We start from the raw sequence: 11767 nt of genomic DNA, 5'->3' as shown, positions 1-11767 counted from the left end.
AAGATGCAGTCGTTTCCACTCTTCCCTCTCATTTCCAAAGGCAGAGGAGCCTCACCCTGTGGCCACTCCCACCTCAGGCCGATGGGGAGTAATGCCACACTACTGCTAATATTCCCTTAAGACTTGAAGTATCTTTAGTCAGCTTGTGGCGAATGCTGCCTGGCCTAAGACTCACCCTTCAGGGGAGTGGGCTCCCCTCTGGTCCAGAGCAGGTTCAGAAATGCCATCCAAGAACCAAGTCCTAGAACTGGGAACCCCAAGAATCAGCTTGGTGCTCTACCCCCTCTGGCTGAGCTGGTACTTAAGGTGCAAGACAAAGTCCTTTTTATTTTTCCCTTCACTTTTCTCTAGCAGAAGGAGTTTTGCCACATAGCCACCACAGCTGGAATGTGCTGAGTTTCACCTAAAGCTAGCAAGTCTCAGTGTCTCATTCAAGGTCCTTGGCATAGTACCTGGGTATTGCTGCTTGTTATTCAGGGCCCAAGGACTCTTCAGTTAACAGGTGATGAATCCTACCAGGACTGGGCCCTTCCCTTTAAGGTGGTGGATTCTTTTCTGGTCCAGGGTGTATCTAGAAATGTCTGGGATCTAGGGCCTGGAAAGGGGGTCTCACAACTCTTACTGCTGTCCTATCCTGCTGCTCGTGAGCTGGTATCCAAGATGCAAAACAAAGTCCTCCCCATCCTTCCCTCTCCTCTCCTCAAGTGAAGGGAAGATGTCTCTTTTGGAGCTGCAAGCTATGTAGCCTGGGTTTAGAGGAGGGGCAATGCCAGCATTCCCTTGGCTGCCCTGGCTGGTGTCTCAGTAGGTCACGTGTCCTCCTAGTCCACTGTCTCCAGGTCCAGTTCAGCACTAAGGTTCCTGTAGGTGTTGCAGTCCTTGGGGCCTAGACTGCCTCTCACATTTATCTGGGACGCCAGAGTGCTTTAGCTGGCAGTCATGAGGCTTTCCGAAACTGAAGCTACAACCACTGGAATCGGTGATTCTCCCCTGGCAGGGGCTGGTTTAAATACTCCCTCTGTGGGAGGGTATCAGCTGAGTGTGATTTGGTTTGGCTTTCTGCTATAACAAAGGCAGCACTGAGGTCAGTGCCTCACAATTGCTGGCTCTCCCTCTCCCCAGGGCACAGAAGTGCTCTGCACCACACAGTTGCTGCTAGGGGATGCGAGAGGAGTGTCACCAGCTATTCCAGAATGTTTTTCCAACCCTTCAGTGCCTCTTTCAGTAATGTGAATACCAGGTACTATGAATGCTCACCTGATTTCTGGTTCTTATGAAGGTGTTCTTTTTGTGTCATAGTTGTTAAATTGATGTCCCTGCACAGGATATAATTGGTGGAGACTTCTTTTTTGCCATCTTGCCCCATCCCTCTCCATATGATCTGTTTTCTGTGTATGTGTGAAGAGATACAGCTCTGGTGTGTATTCCTTTTCTCATAAGGACACCAGCCCTATTGGATTAGAGCTCTACCCCCATGACCTCATTTAACCTTAATCACCTCCATAAAGGCCCTATCTCCACACACAGTCACTTTGGGGGTTAGGACTTCAATATATGAAATTAGTCGTAAAATAATAAACACTTATCTTATAGTTTCTCTGGGTTAAGGATTCAGAAGTAGCTTAACGGTGGTTCTGGCCCAAGGCATTTCATGAGGTTGCAGTTAAGATGCTGGTTGTGGCTGTAGTCATCTGGAAGCTTAATGGGGGCTGAAAGTTTCCAAGATGGCTCACTCATATGCTGGCAAGATGGTGTTGGCTGTTGGCAAGAAGCCCCAGTTCTTTCCAGCTGGGATGTACCCAGACTGAGCAAGGAGTCAGCAAGGTGGAAATTGCTGTCGGTTTTATGGCCTAGCCTTGGAAGTCATGCATTGCCATTTCCCCAAGACTGTATTCTACTGGTTACCCAGGCTGTTCAATGTGGGCATTCCACAAAGGCATGAATACTAGTGGTGAGCATCATTTGAGGCCATATTGGAGGCTGGCCACCACAGGGTACCAGAGTTTATCCTGGATCCCATGGACAGAAGGTGCATCTGGTTTCATAAGAAGTCCTAGAACCTGAAAGCAAGGAGGACAAAAGGCTTGCCTTTCTTTGTGCCTTTTTTTCCCTCTCTGTCTCTTTCTCTCTCTTTGTCTTTCTCTCTTCCTTTGATTTTTTGGTACCTTGTTTATGCTTCCTTCCACTTTGCTCTGTGAACTCTGTATCTGTGAACATGTGTCTGCGAACTACCTTTTGCTGCCTTAGCAAACATGGCTGCTGCCCAATGACTGCCACACTTCCTGGGTTTTCATATCTGTTGAAGTGAAGAGCATAGAATGACTAGAATCAGTGAGTCCCAATTCTAGATTCTCAAGAGATAGAGTCTGTTTTCTATCCTGGTTTGATTAACTGAGGAAAGGGGGGTCTAGAGGCATATAGTAAAAATATGACCAGAGCAGCCCAGAGAATGGGGAATGGACTGTGAACTGGAAAACATCTTTAAGTGTCTGTTATTTTGATGACAAACCACAATGACATCATCTCAAGAGCATAAAGCTGAATTGCATCAAAAAATTATTTAAAGATTCAGCTCTGAGAAGGGTTAATATACTATGCGTTCTCTTATACATCTTTCAGATAACATTTTATTTTTTCTTTAAGTTTTTTACTTCTCTTTCTTTTCTTTTCTTTTCTTTTTTTGTGTGGAGGTGCTGGGGATAAAACCCAGGGCCTCGTACATCCACACAAGCATTTCAAAACTTCACAAAAACGTTTACGTTTTTTCTCACTTATGTTTTACGTACATTTTATCCTTCAAACCAAGTTGTATAAAATTTGTTTCAAATTTATCTCTAAAGTTTCACAAGATATTAGTCATAGAGTTCATGCTTTCAGAATATTCTGAAAGAACTGAACTTTGAAACTTCAATCCAGCCAGCTAGAAGTGGTTTTAGAGAAGGAGAGATAACTGTTAAGTCATCTCCTGGGAATTTCTCTTACTAGGATGCTTGCCTACAGTAGTTTGGGGACACTTATCCTTGTTGTAATACTGCAAGTAATTTGTAAGCAGTTTTAAATATTGCAGTTAATGGATGAATAGGTGGAAACAGAAAATGGTCTCATCACAAAATGCAAATGAAATAGATTGCCTCCACTTCAGTGAAGTCCGTTTTCCTTTGACAGTGTGTTCTGCTGATGCATATTCTGAAATGGACATGAAACTTGAGAAGGATTTCTTCTGCATGGCATAAAATGTTTAACACATTTAGAGCAGAATAAAATGATGATTAGGGCTTTGGCAAGTCACTTTTAATCCTGTTTCTTTATTTGCAAAATGGGGTGTTCTTGTTATAGTTGTGCAGCAAATCACCATAAACTTATTGGCAAGTCACCATTTCACCTTGCTGAGAAAGGTTGGGGACTGCTGACTCAGGGTATTTGGTGGGAGAAATGTCTAAACAGCAAAACCTTCAAGAGGTGGCCTGCTTCTAACAACCTGTGATCACACACAGGAGCAAAGAAATGACTTAAAGTTGGAACTTACATTTAGAAGGGAAGCAGAGCCTAAAATTTTGGAAAATGTGCAGCCTATCCCTGTGGTAGAAAAAGCAGACTGTGGAGCAACAACTTCCTAGAAAGATTAGTGTGACTGAAAGGGAGCCAAGTGCTAATATCCTACACAATGGGGAAAGGGCCTTGAAGGCATTTCAGAGAACTTGGAGACAGTTCCTTCCATCATATGCCCAGAAGCCTAGGAATAAAGAATAGTTTCAGGGGCTAGGCCCAGGGCTTCATTGCCCTGCTCAGCCTTGGGACACTAACCCCTACATCCCAGCTGTTCCAGCTACAGCTGTGGCTCAAAGGGCCCCAAGTACAGCCTGAGCCGCCATTCTGGAGGGCATAAGCTGTAAGCTTTGGAAGTTTCCACCTGATACTAAGTCTGCAGGCACACAGAATGCAAGGGTGAAGGAGGCTGGCAGCTTCCTTCCTAGATTCCAGAGGATGTATCAGGAAGCTTGGATGCCCAGGCAGAAGCCTGCCACAGGGCCACAACCCTGACAGAGAAACTCTACAAGGGCAGTGCCAAGGGGAAATGTGAAGTTGCAGCACCCCCACTCCACCATAGTCCCCATAGGGGCACTGTCTAGTGGAGATGTGGGAAGGAGGCCACTGTCTTCCAGACTCCAGAACGATAGAGCCCCCAGAAGCTTGAACTCTCAGCCTAGAAAAGCTGCAGGCAACAGACTTCAACTTGTGAGCAGCCACAGGGGCTGAACCCTGCAAAGCCACAGCAGTGAAGCTCTGCTCAAGGCCTTGGAAGCCCACTGCTTGTACCAGTGTGCACTGAATGCAGGACATGGAGTCAAAAAAGATTATTTTGGAGAGTTAAGGTTTAATTATTGCACTCCTGGGTTTCAGACTTTTATGGGGGCCTGTAGCCCCTTTCTTTTGTCCAGTTTCTCCCTTTTAGAATGGTAATGCTTGCTTAATGCCTGTATCATGATTGTATCTTGGAAGTAAGTAACTTGTTTTTAATTCTAGAGGCACATTAATGGAAGGTGGACTGCTTTGAGTCTCAAATGAGATTTTGGACTTTTGACTGAGTTGACTCTAGAATGAGTTAAGACTTTGCAGGACTGTTGGAAAGGGATGATTATGTTTTGCAATGTGAGAAGAACATGAGATTTTTTTTTGGGGGGGCGTGCAAGGGCAGAATGATATGGTTTGGATGTTTTGTCCCCTCCAAATCTCATGTCAAAATGTAATCCCCAGTGTTGGAGGTGGAGCTTGGCGGGAAGTGTTTGAATCATGGGGGCAGATCTCTCATGAATGTCTTGTTGCCCTCTTCACAGGAATGAGTGAGTTCTCACTCTGAGTTAATGTAAGATATGGTTGTTTAAAAGAGTGTGGTACCTCCTTCCTCTTTCTCTCTTGCTCCTATTCTCATGGGACATGTGTTGTGCTGGCTCCCCATCACCTTCCACCCTAACTGTAAGCTCCTTGAGCCCTCACCAGAAGCAGATGCCAGCACTGTGCTTCTTGTACAGTCTGCAAAACTGTGAGCCAATCAAACTCTTTTCTTTATAGGTTAGCCAGCCTCAGGTTTTCTTTATAGCAATTTAAGAACAGACTCACACAAGCATAAAACATGGGTCAAGACTTCAGAAAGGACTTAGCTGGGAAATTCTTGCAACTTGCCTGTGCAGTTGCATTCAGATATTGACTGGGATGCAGGCATCTGAAGGATTGACTGGCCTGGGAATCCACGATGGATCCCTGTAAAGAAAAGAGGTTTGAGATTTGGATTCTTATAAAGGAAAGAGAGTTCAGTGGATGATCATAGTTTACTGCAGCCTTGAACTCCTGGCCTCAAGCAAGCCTCCTGCCTTGGCTTCCCAAAGTGCTGGGATTATAGGTGTGAGCCACCATATCCTGGTAGCAGAGCCTCTTAAGTGGTGTCTGGTTTCTCCCAGAACAAACATCGCAAGAGTGCCTGATAGAAGTTGCATGGCCTTTTCTGACTAGCCTTGAAAGTTAATGACCTCATTCTGCTATACTCAAGTGATTAAAGCCTACTGGGATTCAAAAGGCAGAGACCATGGGCCCAACTTGTTGATGGCAGGAGTGGCAAGATCACATTGTGGGAAAGTATTTGGGATGAGAGATACTGTTGTGGCCATATTTAGAACATACAATCATCCACATATAGATAATATTACTATTTCATAAGGTTTTGTGAATATTTGTGAAAAGTGTGTGTGAAGTACTTAATATAGTGTCTGGCACATTGGAAAGTTCAATAAATGTTACCATTCTTCTTATTATTTCAACACTTCCCTTTGCAGAATTTTTCAGTTTGGAGTAAAAACTATATTGAGTTTCTAAATTGCTTTTAGTTCTCAGAAGTATCTGATTATGTTTAGACAGGTCAAGGCCAAAAAATGTAAAGTGTAATTGGATGGAAATGTATTGTGGTTACCTGTAAAGTGTCTTTCTGAATTCTGAAATACACAGCAGCCTTTGGTGAGAAGGCAAAATATTCTAAATGAGAGGACAATTCTTTATGGCTCTCTTGCTTGCTTTGAGATAATGAACATGCTTTGGATTGGAACTTCCACCAGAGGGTTAGCAGCTTCATTTGTCTTTGTTTTCTCACCTTTAAATCTGTTGTAATGATGAAGCCCTTGCAAACTTTCTTATCAAGGTTTGCAGGACTGTTCTTTATGGTCATAAAAGTCACAGATTTTCAGATGTTACAAAATTTAGCAGCAGCAACTTTGCCTTCCCAGGGGGATTTAAAATGAGCATCCCAGACAATGAAAACGCTTCTGACAAACTCAGCTTGTGCTTTGTTGTCAGGCTGTGATGATTTAGATCCTCCTCTCCTTCAGAAATCGATGTCACTGCTGCCTAAGGTAGCTGGCAAGTGATGTTCTCTTTATCTGCCTTTGCTGTGAAATCGTGTTCTTATCACTGTGCGTTGAAGGACGTCTTTGTACCTGACCACTTTGATTTGAGGGTGATGTCAAACAGCTTTTCACCCAAATAAATATTCAGTTGTGACAAGAATGACAAATAGAACCTTTGTGGCCTTGTTTCAATTGGAAGGAATGAGGAATGAATTAGTAAGGAAAAATATTAAAATAACTTTTAAAAATTTTTGATGTAAAATAATGTATGTTCTTCACAGAAAATTTGAGAATGTCTAGACAAGCAAAAAAAAAAAAAAAAAAAGGGCTGGGCATGGTGGCTTATCCCTGTGATCCCAGCACTTTGGGAGGCCAAGGTGGGATGATTTCTTCAGATCAGGAGTTTGAGACCAGACTGAGTGATACAGCAAGACACTGTCTTTACAAAAAAAGAAAAGGAAAAGAAAAAGAAAAAGTGAAACACTTAGCCAGGAATTGTGGAGGTCAGTGCCAGTAGTTTTAGCTACTTGGGAGGCTGAGGTGGGAGGATCACTGGAAACCAGGAGTTTAAGGTAACACTGAACTACGATCATGACATTGCACTCCAGCCTGAGGACAAAATGAGACCCTGTCTCTAAAAAAAACAGAAATGAAAAAAATCACCTGCATGCTTATCACCTGGATATGATAATTAACATCTTAGAATATGTATTTTGGGCAAATAAACATAAATATACAGCACAGATTTTTAAAAAATGGATCACACCAAATGCAGTGGCTCACACCTATAATCCCAGCAGTTTGGGAGGCAGAGGCAAGAGGACTGCTTGAGTCTAGGAGTTCAAGACCAGCCTGGGCAACAAAGTGAAACCCTGTCTCTACAAAAAATTTTTTTAAATTAGCTGGAAGTGGTGGAGGGTACCTGTGATCCCAGCTACATGGGAGGCTGAGGTAGGAAGATTGCTTGAACTCAGAAGGACGAGGCTGCAGTGAGCCATGTTCATGCCACTGTGCTCCAGCCTGGGCAACAAGACCCTATCTCAGGCTGGGCACTATGGCTCATTCCTGTGATCCCAGCAGTTTGGGAGGCCAAGGCAGGTGGATCACCTGAGGTGAGGAGTTCAAAAGAAGCCTGGCCAACATGGTGAAACCCTGTCTCTACTGAAAACACAAACATTAGCTGGGCGTGAAGGTGCATGCCTATAATCCTAACTACTCAGGAAGCTGAGGCAGGAGAATCACTTGAATTTGGGAGGCAGAGTTTGCAGTGAGCTGAGATGGTGTCATTGCACTCTAGCCCGTAGCTGGGATTACAGTCGTACACCATCACACCCAGCTAATTTTTGTATTTTTAGTAGAGATGGAGTTTCACCATATTGTCCAGGTTGGTCTCAAACTCCTGACCTCGGATGATTCACCCGCCTCAGCCTCCCAAAGTGCCGGGATTACAGGCGTGAGAAACCCCGCCTGGCAAGACTAGGTAATTTATAAATAAGAGAGGTTTAGTTAGGGGTTCTGCAGGCTGTATAGGAAGCATGGCAGCTTCTGCTTCTTGGGAGGTCTCAGGAAGCTTCCAGTCATGGTTGAAAGTGAAGGGGCAGTAAGGGGGTCTCACGTGGTGGGAGCAGGAGCAAGAGAGAGAGGGGAAGGTGCTGCACATGTTTAAACAACCAGATCTCGCAAAAACTCACTCACTGTAAGGACAACAGCACCAAGGAGATGAATGTCATTCCATTGTCTTTGAGCATTGAATGTTATCGACGAGCAGGTTGGTATCATTTCTTAACCTTGTTTCTTTTGGTAACCTGTTTTCCTACTCCCTCTGGAAGCTCTCAGAATTTTCTCTCTACTCTTAGAGTTCTGAAATTTTAATGGATTGGATCTAGGAGTGTATCTTTTACAAATTAATTTTGTAGGCCAGGCGTGGTGGTTCATGCTTGTAATCCCAGCACTTTGGGAGGCTGAGGTGGGTGGATCACCTGAGGTCAGGAGCTCGAGACCAGCCTGGCCAACATGATGAAACTCCATCTCTACTAAAAGTACAAATATTAGCCGGGCATGGTGGCAGGTGCCTGTAATCCCAGCTACTCAGGAGGCTGAGGTAGGAATGTCCTTCTGTAGGAGACCATGCAGTTTCTTGTCCTTGATTGTACTTAAGAGCTCCATAGGTGATCTCTGTCTAGGATGGTAGTAGCCACCTATGGAGGGTGGCTATTCTTTTGATTGGAGAGAGGAGGCAACAGAATGGTTCCTCAGATAGATCCAGGGCAGCTGCAACTCACCAGACCCTATAGAAGTAGCTGGAGGCAGGGCACGGTGGCTCATGCCTGTAATCCCAGCACTTTGGTAGACCTAGGCGGGTGGATCATGAGGTCTGGAGTTTAAGACCAGACTGGCTAACATGGTGAAATCCTGTCTCTACTAAAAATACAGAAATTAGCCGGGTATGGTGGCGAGTGCCTGCAGTCCCAGCTACTAAGGAGGCTGAGGTTGCAGTGAGCCAAGATCGGGCCACTGCACTCCAGCTTGGGTGACAGAGCGAGACATCGTCTAAAAAAAAAAAAAACAAAAACAAACAAACAGACAAACAAAAATTAGCTGGAGAGTGTCCAGCTGCTCTGAAAACAATAGATGGTGCCAAGGGGGTATGTAGATTAAGTTCTGTTTGCAGTGGACCTGTTGGCCTCCACAGGCTCCCTCCATGGATTAGCCTTTGCCTTGCCTCTCACCCAGAGCCATGCCATCAGGACTCCGAGCACAAGGCTCACAAGGCAGGGAGGGACCCTGGAGTTTAGCTCAGCAATTTATTCTTCTAGGAATGAAGAGTTCATACCAATCTGGCACTTATAAAAGCCTGGGCTTTTCCCAGAGAAGCAGTCTTCAAGACATTGGGCAGGCACATTTCTATGACACTGAAAAATAACTCGTGCAAAAGATTAGTTGGTGCTGACTATATCTAGGTTATTTAGGCAATGGGAGAGTTTCCAGAGTGCCACACGCACAGCACCTATGGATACCAACTCTGGATTCTGGCCTTAATTTAAACACTGACTCTCCCATTAATTAGTTGTATAAGCTTGGAAGCAAGTACCTTAATGTCTCTGTGCCTCAGCTTCCTTCTTGGTGGAATGGGTGTTATAATAGTACCACCTAGTTCATAGAATTTGCTTGGAGGTTGAAATAACATATGTAAAATACTTAAAATGGTACATAGTAAGTGTTCAGTAAATGTTGACTATTATTATTTTTCTTTTTGGTTTTTATTTTGATTTTTAGAGATGGAGTCTCCCTGTGTTGCCCAGCCTGGTCTCAAACTCCTGGGCTCAAGTGATCCACCTGCCTCAGCCTCCCGAGTAGCTGGGATTACAGGTGTGAGCCACCATGCCAGGGTATTATTATTTATTAGCATGATTATATTGTATCCTCTTTGATATGCCCCATGCTCCTTATTTTCCAACAGCTCAGATCCCAACTTACGTTGGGGCTGAGAAGCAGTTACTTACTCTTGGATTTTCCTGGTCACCCAGCTGGAGCGGGTTTCCAGGCTCTCAGGAACTTCTGCTTCTCTAGCCCCAACAAATTATTAAATTCTTAGATAAGAGGACTCTGATCCTTGCTTTTGGGTTGTGGTGGTGAGGTAGCAGCTAGTGAATCATCCCATGGACGTGGCCTTGGAGTCTCTCTTCCCCGTCCTTTCCTCTTGAGCTAAAGGTGTAGCTGTGGGTAATGAGATTCACTGAGCCCAGTCACAGGCAGTCCCAGGAGTCCTTCTGGATTATTACAGCAACATCCCCAACAAAGCCTCAGTATAAGCCATTCTGGGGAGACTTTGTGACTCAATGTGCATCTACTGTAGGCCTGGTTTATTTGGATTGCTTCCCAGTTTCTAAGGAATTTTGAAAATTGGAGTCCCAAGTATGGATCTGCTGAGGGAAACTTCCCCTCTCTGGAGTGAAGTTGTGGGGTTTCTCTTGAGACTCATTACAACCTTAAGATAACAAGGCCCCAGCCACTTCCAAATCCCTTGGCTGTTGATTGCTCTAACTTTAGGACTGAAGTTTGCCCTTTTCCCCCAGCTGCAGAGCACAGTAACTTAGGATAAAGTTTAATGAGTCTCACTGAGGGCCTGAGGAAAAAATGGCAGGCCAGAGCTGGGGCCAGTGGGGTAATGGCCATGGGCAGGAGCCATGTGGAGTGTGTGGCCATGCTGGGCCAGGAGCTGCAGGGTAATTCTTCCTCTGCCCATCTACCTCTTCATCTCCCATGCTCATTGAGCCTGCTCCAGCCATAGAGGCCTTCTTGTTCTTCAAGCACATCCACTAGTGCCCATCTCAGAGCCTGGGACCCCACCCCTGTGGACTCTGCTCAGTGTCACCTCCGTAGATGAACTTCTCCTGTCTTCTGTAAAAAAGAACCCCCTCCTTGTTATTCTCTGTCCCCTTACATTGCTCTATTTTTATTCATAGCATTATTTGATGTTGTACCTACATATTGATATTTGTCTTCCCTGCTAGAAAGAAAACTCCATGAGGGCAGAGACTTTAACCTATTCATTGCTGTGCCCTTGTGCCTAGAACAGTGCTTAGCAAAGCATAAAGTAGGTGGTGAATGAGTATTTATTTATTTATTTATTTATTTATTTATTTTTTATTGCATTTTAGGTTTTGGGGTACATGTGAAGAAATGCAAGATTGTTGCATAGGTACACACATGGCAGTGTGATTTGCTGCCTTCCTCCCCATCACCTATATCTGGCATTTCTCCTCATGCTATCTCTCCCCAACTCCCCACCCCCCGCTGAAGAATGAGTATTTTTTGATCAATGTGAGAAGACATGCCTCTTGCCCAGTGGAGTCTTTGTCACAGATCAAGTAGCCTGTGGGGTAGGGCTGATGGAGAGACATGGGCACTTTTTGCCTTCTGAGAAGGGAGCATGAGAAAGCCAAGGGTGAATTCTAGGCCAATTCCTGTCATTTTGGAATGACTGAACTCTCTGAGAGCTAGCACCAGCTAACTTAAGATGTCCTTAACAACTTCCATTGTTCCTTGAAAACCACCTTAATATATTTCCATCCCTGAGCCTCAAGAATGGGCTCTAAATGCCCAGTGCAGTGGCTCACGTCTGTAATCCCAGCACTTTGGGAGGCCAAGGCGGGTGGATCACCTGAGGTCAGGAGTTTGAGACCAGCTTGGCAAACATGGCCAACTGGTCTGTACTAAAAAATACAAAAATTAGCGGGGCCTGGTGGCGGGTGCCTATAATCCCAGCTACTTGGGAGGCTGAGGCAGGAGAATCACTGGAACCTGGGAGGTAGAGATTGCAGTGAGCCAAGATCATGCAACTGCATTCCAGCCTTAGCGACAAGAGAGAGACT

General features: G+C 44.8%; 2 long non-coding RNA genes across 3 annotated transcripts in view; one reads left to right on the top strand and one right to left on the bottom strand.

Annotated features, from left to right (window-relative positions):
* LOC119473616 overlaps positions 1-5473 on the bottom strand; it is an 8533-nt gene extending 3060 nt beyond the window's left edge. The window contains exons 1-2 of one of the 2 annotated variants that reach the window (XR_005202815.1): positions 5464-5473; positions 3831-3832 (exon numbers count right to left, since the gene is read on the bottom strand). This is a non-coding gene — a long non-coding RNA (uncharacterized LOC119473616). The remainder of the gene's footprint in view (positions 1-3830; positions 3833-5463) is intronic. The other variant, XR_005202816.1, reaches the window with a different exon arrangement.
* LOC108315351 overlaps positions 1-11767 on the top strand; it is an 88221-nt gene that overhangs the window by 65652 nt on the left and 10802 nt on the right. The window lies entirely within an intron of this gene.

Source organism: Cebus imitator, unplaced genomic scaffold (assembly GCF_001604975.1).
Source record: "Cebus imitator isolate Cc_AM_T3 unplaced genomic scaffold, Cebus_imitator-1.0 Scaffold170, whole genome shotgun sequence".
Taxonomy (NCBI): Eukaryota; Metazoa; Chordata; class Mammalia; order Primates; family Cebidae; genus Cebus; species Cebus imitator.
Note: the sequence above shows the minus strand (reverse complement) of the source record. Positions and strands in the feature narration are given on the sequence as shown.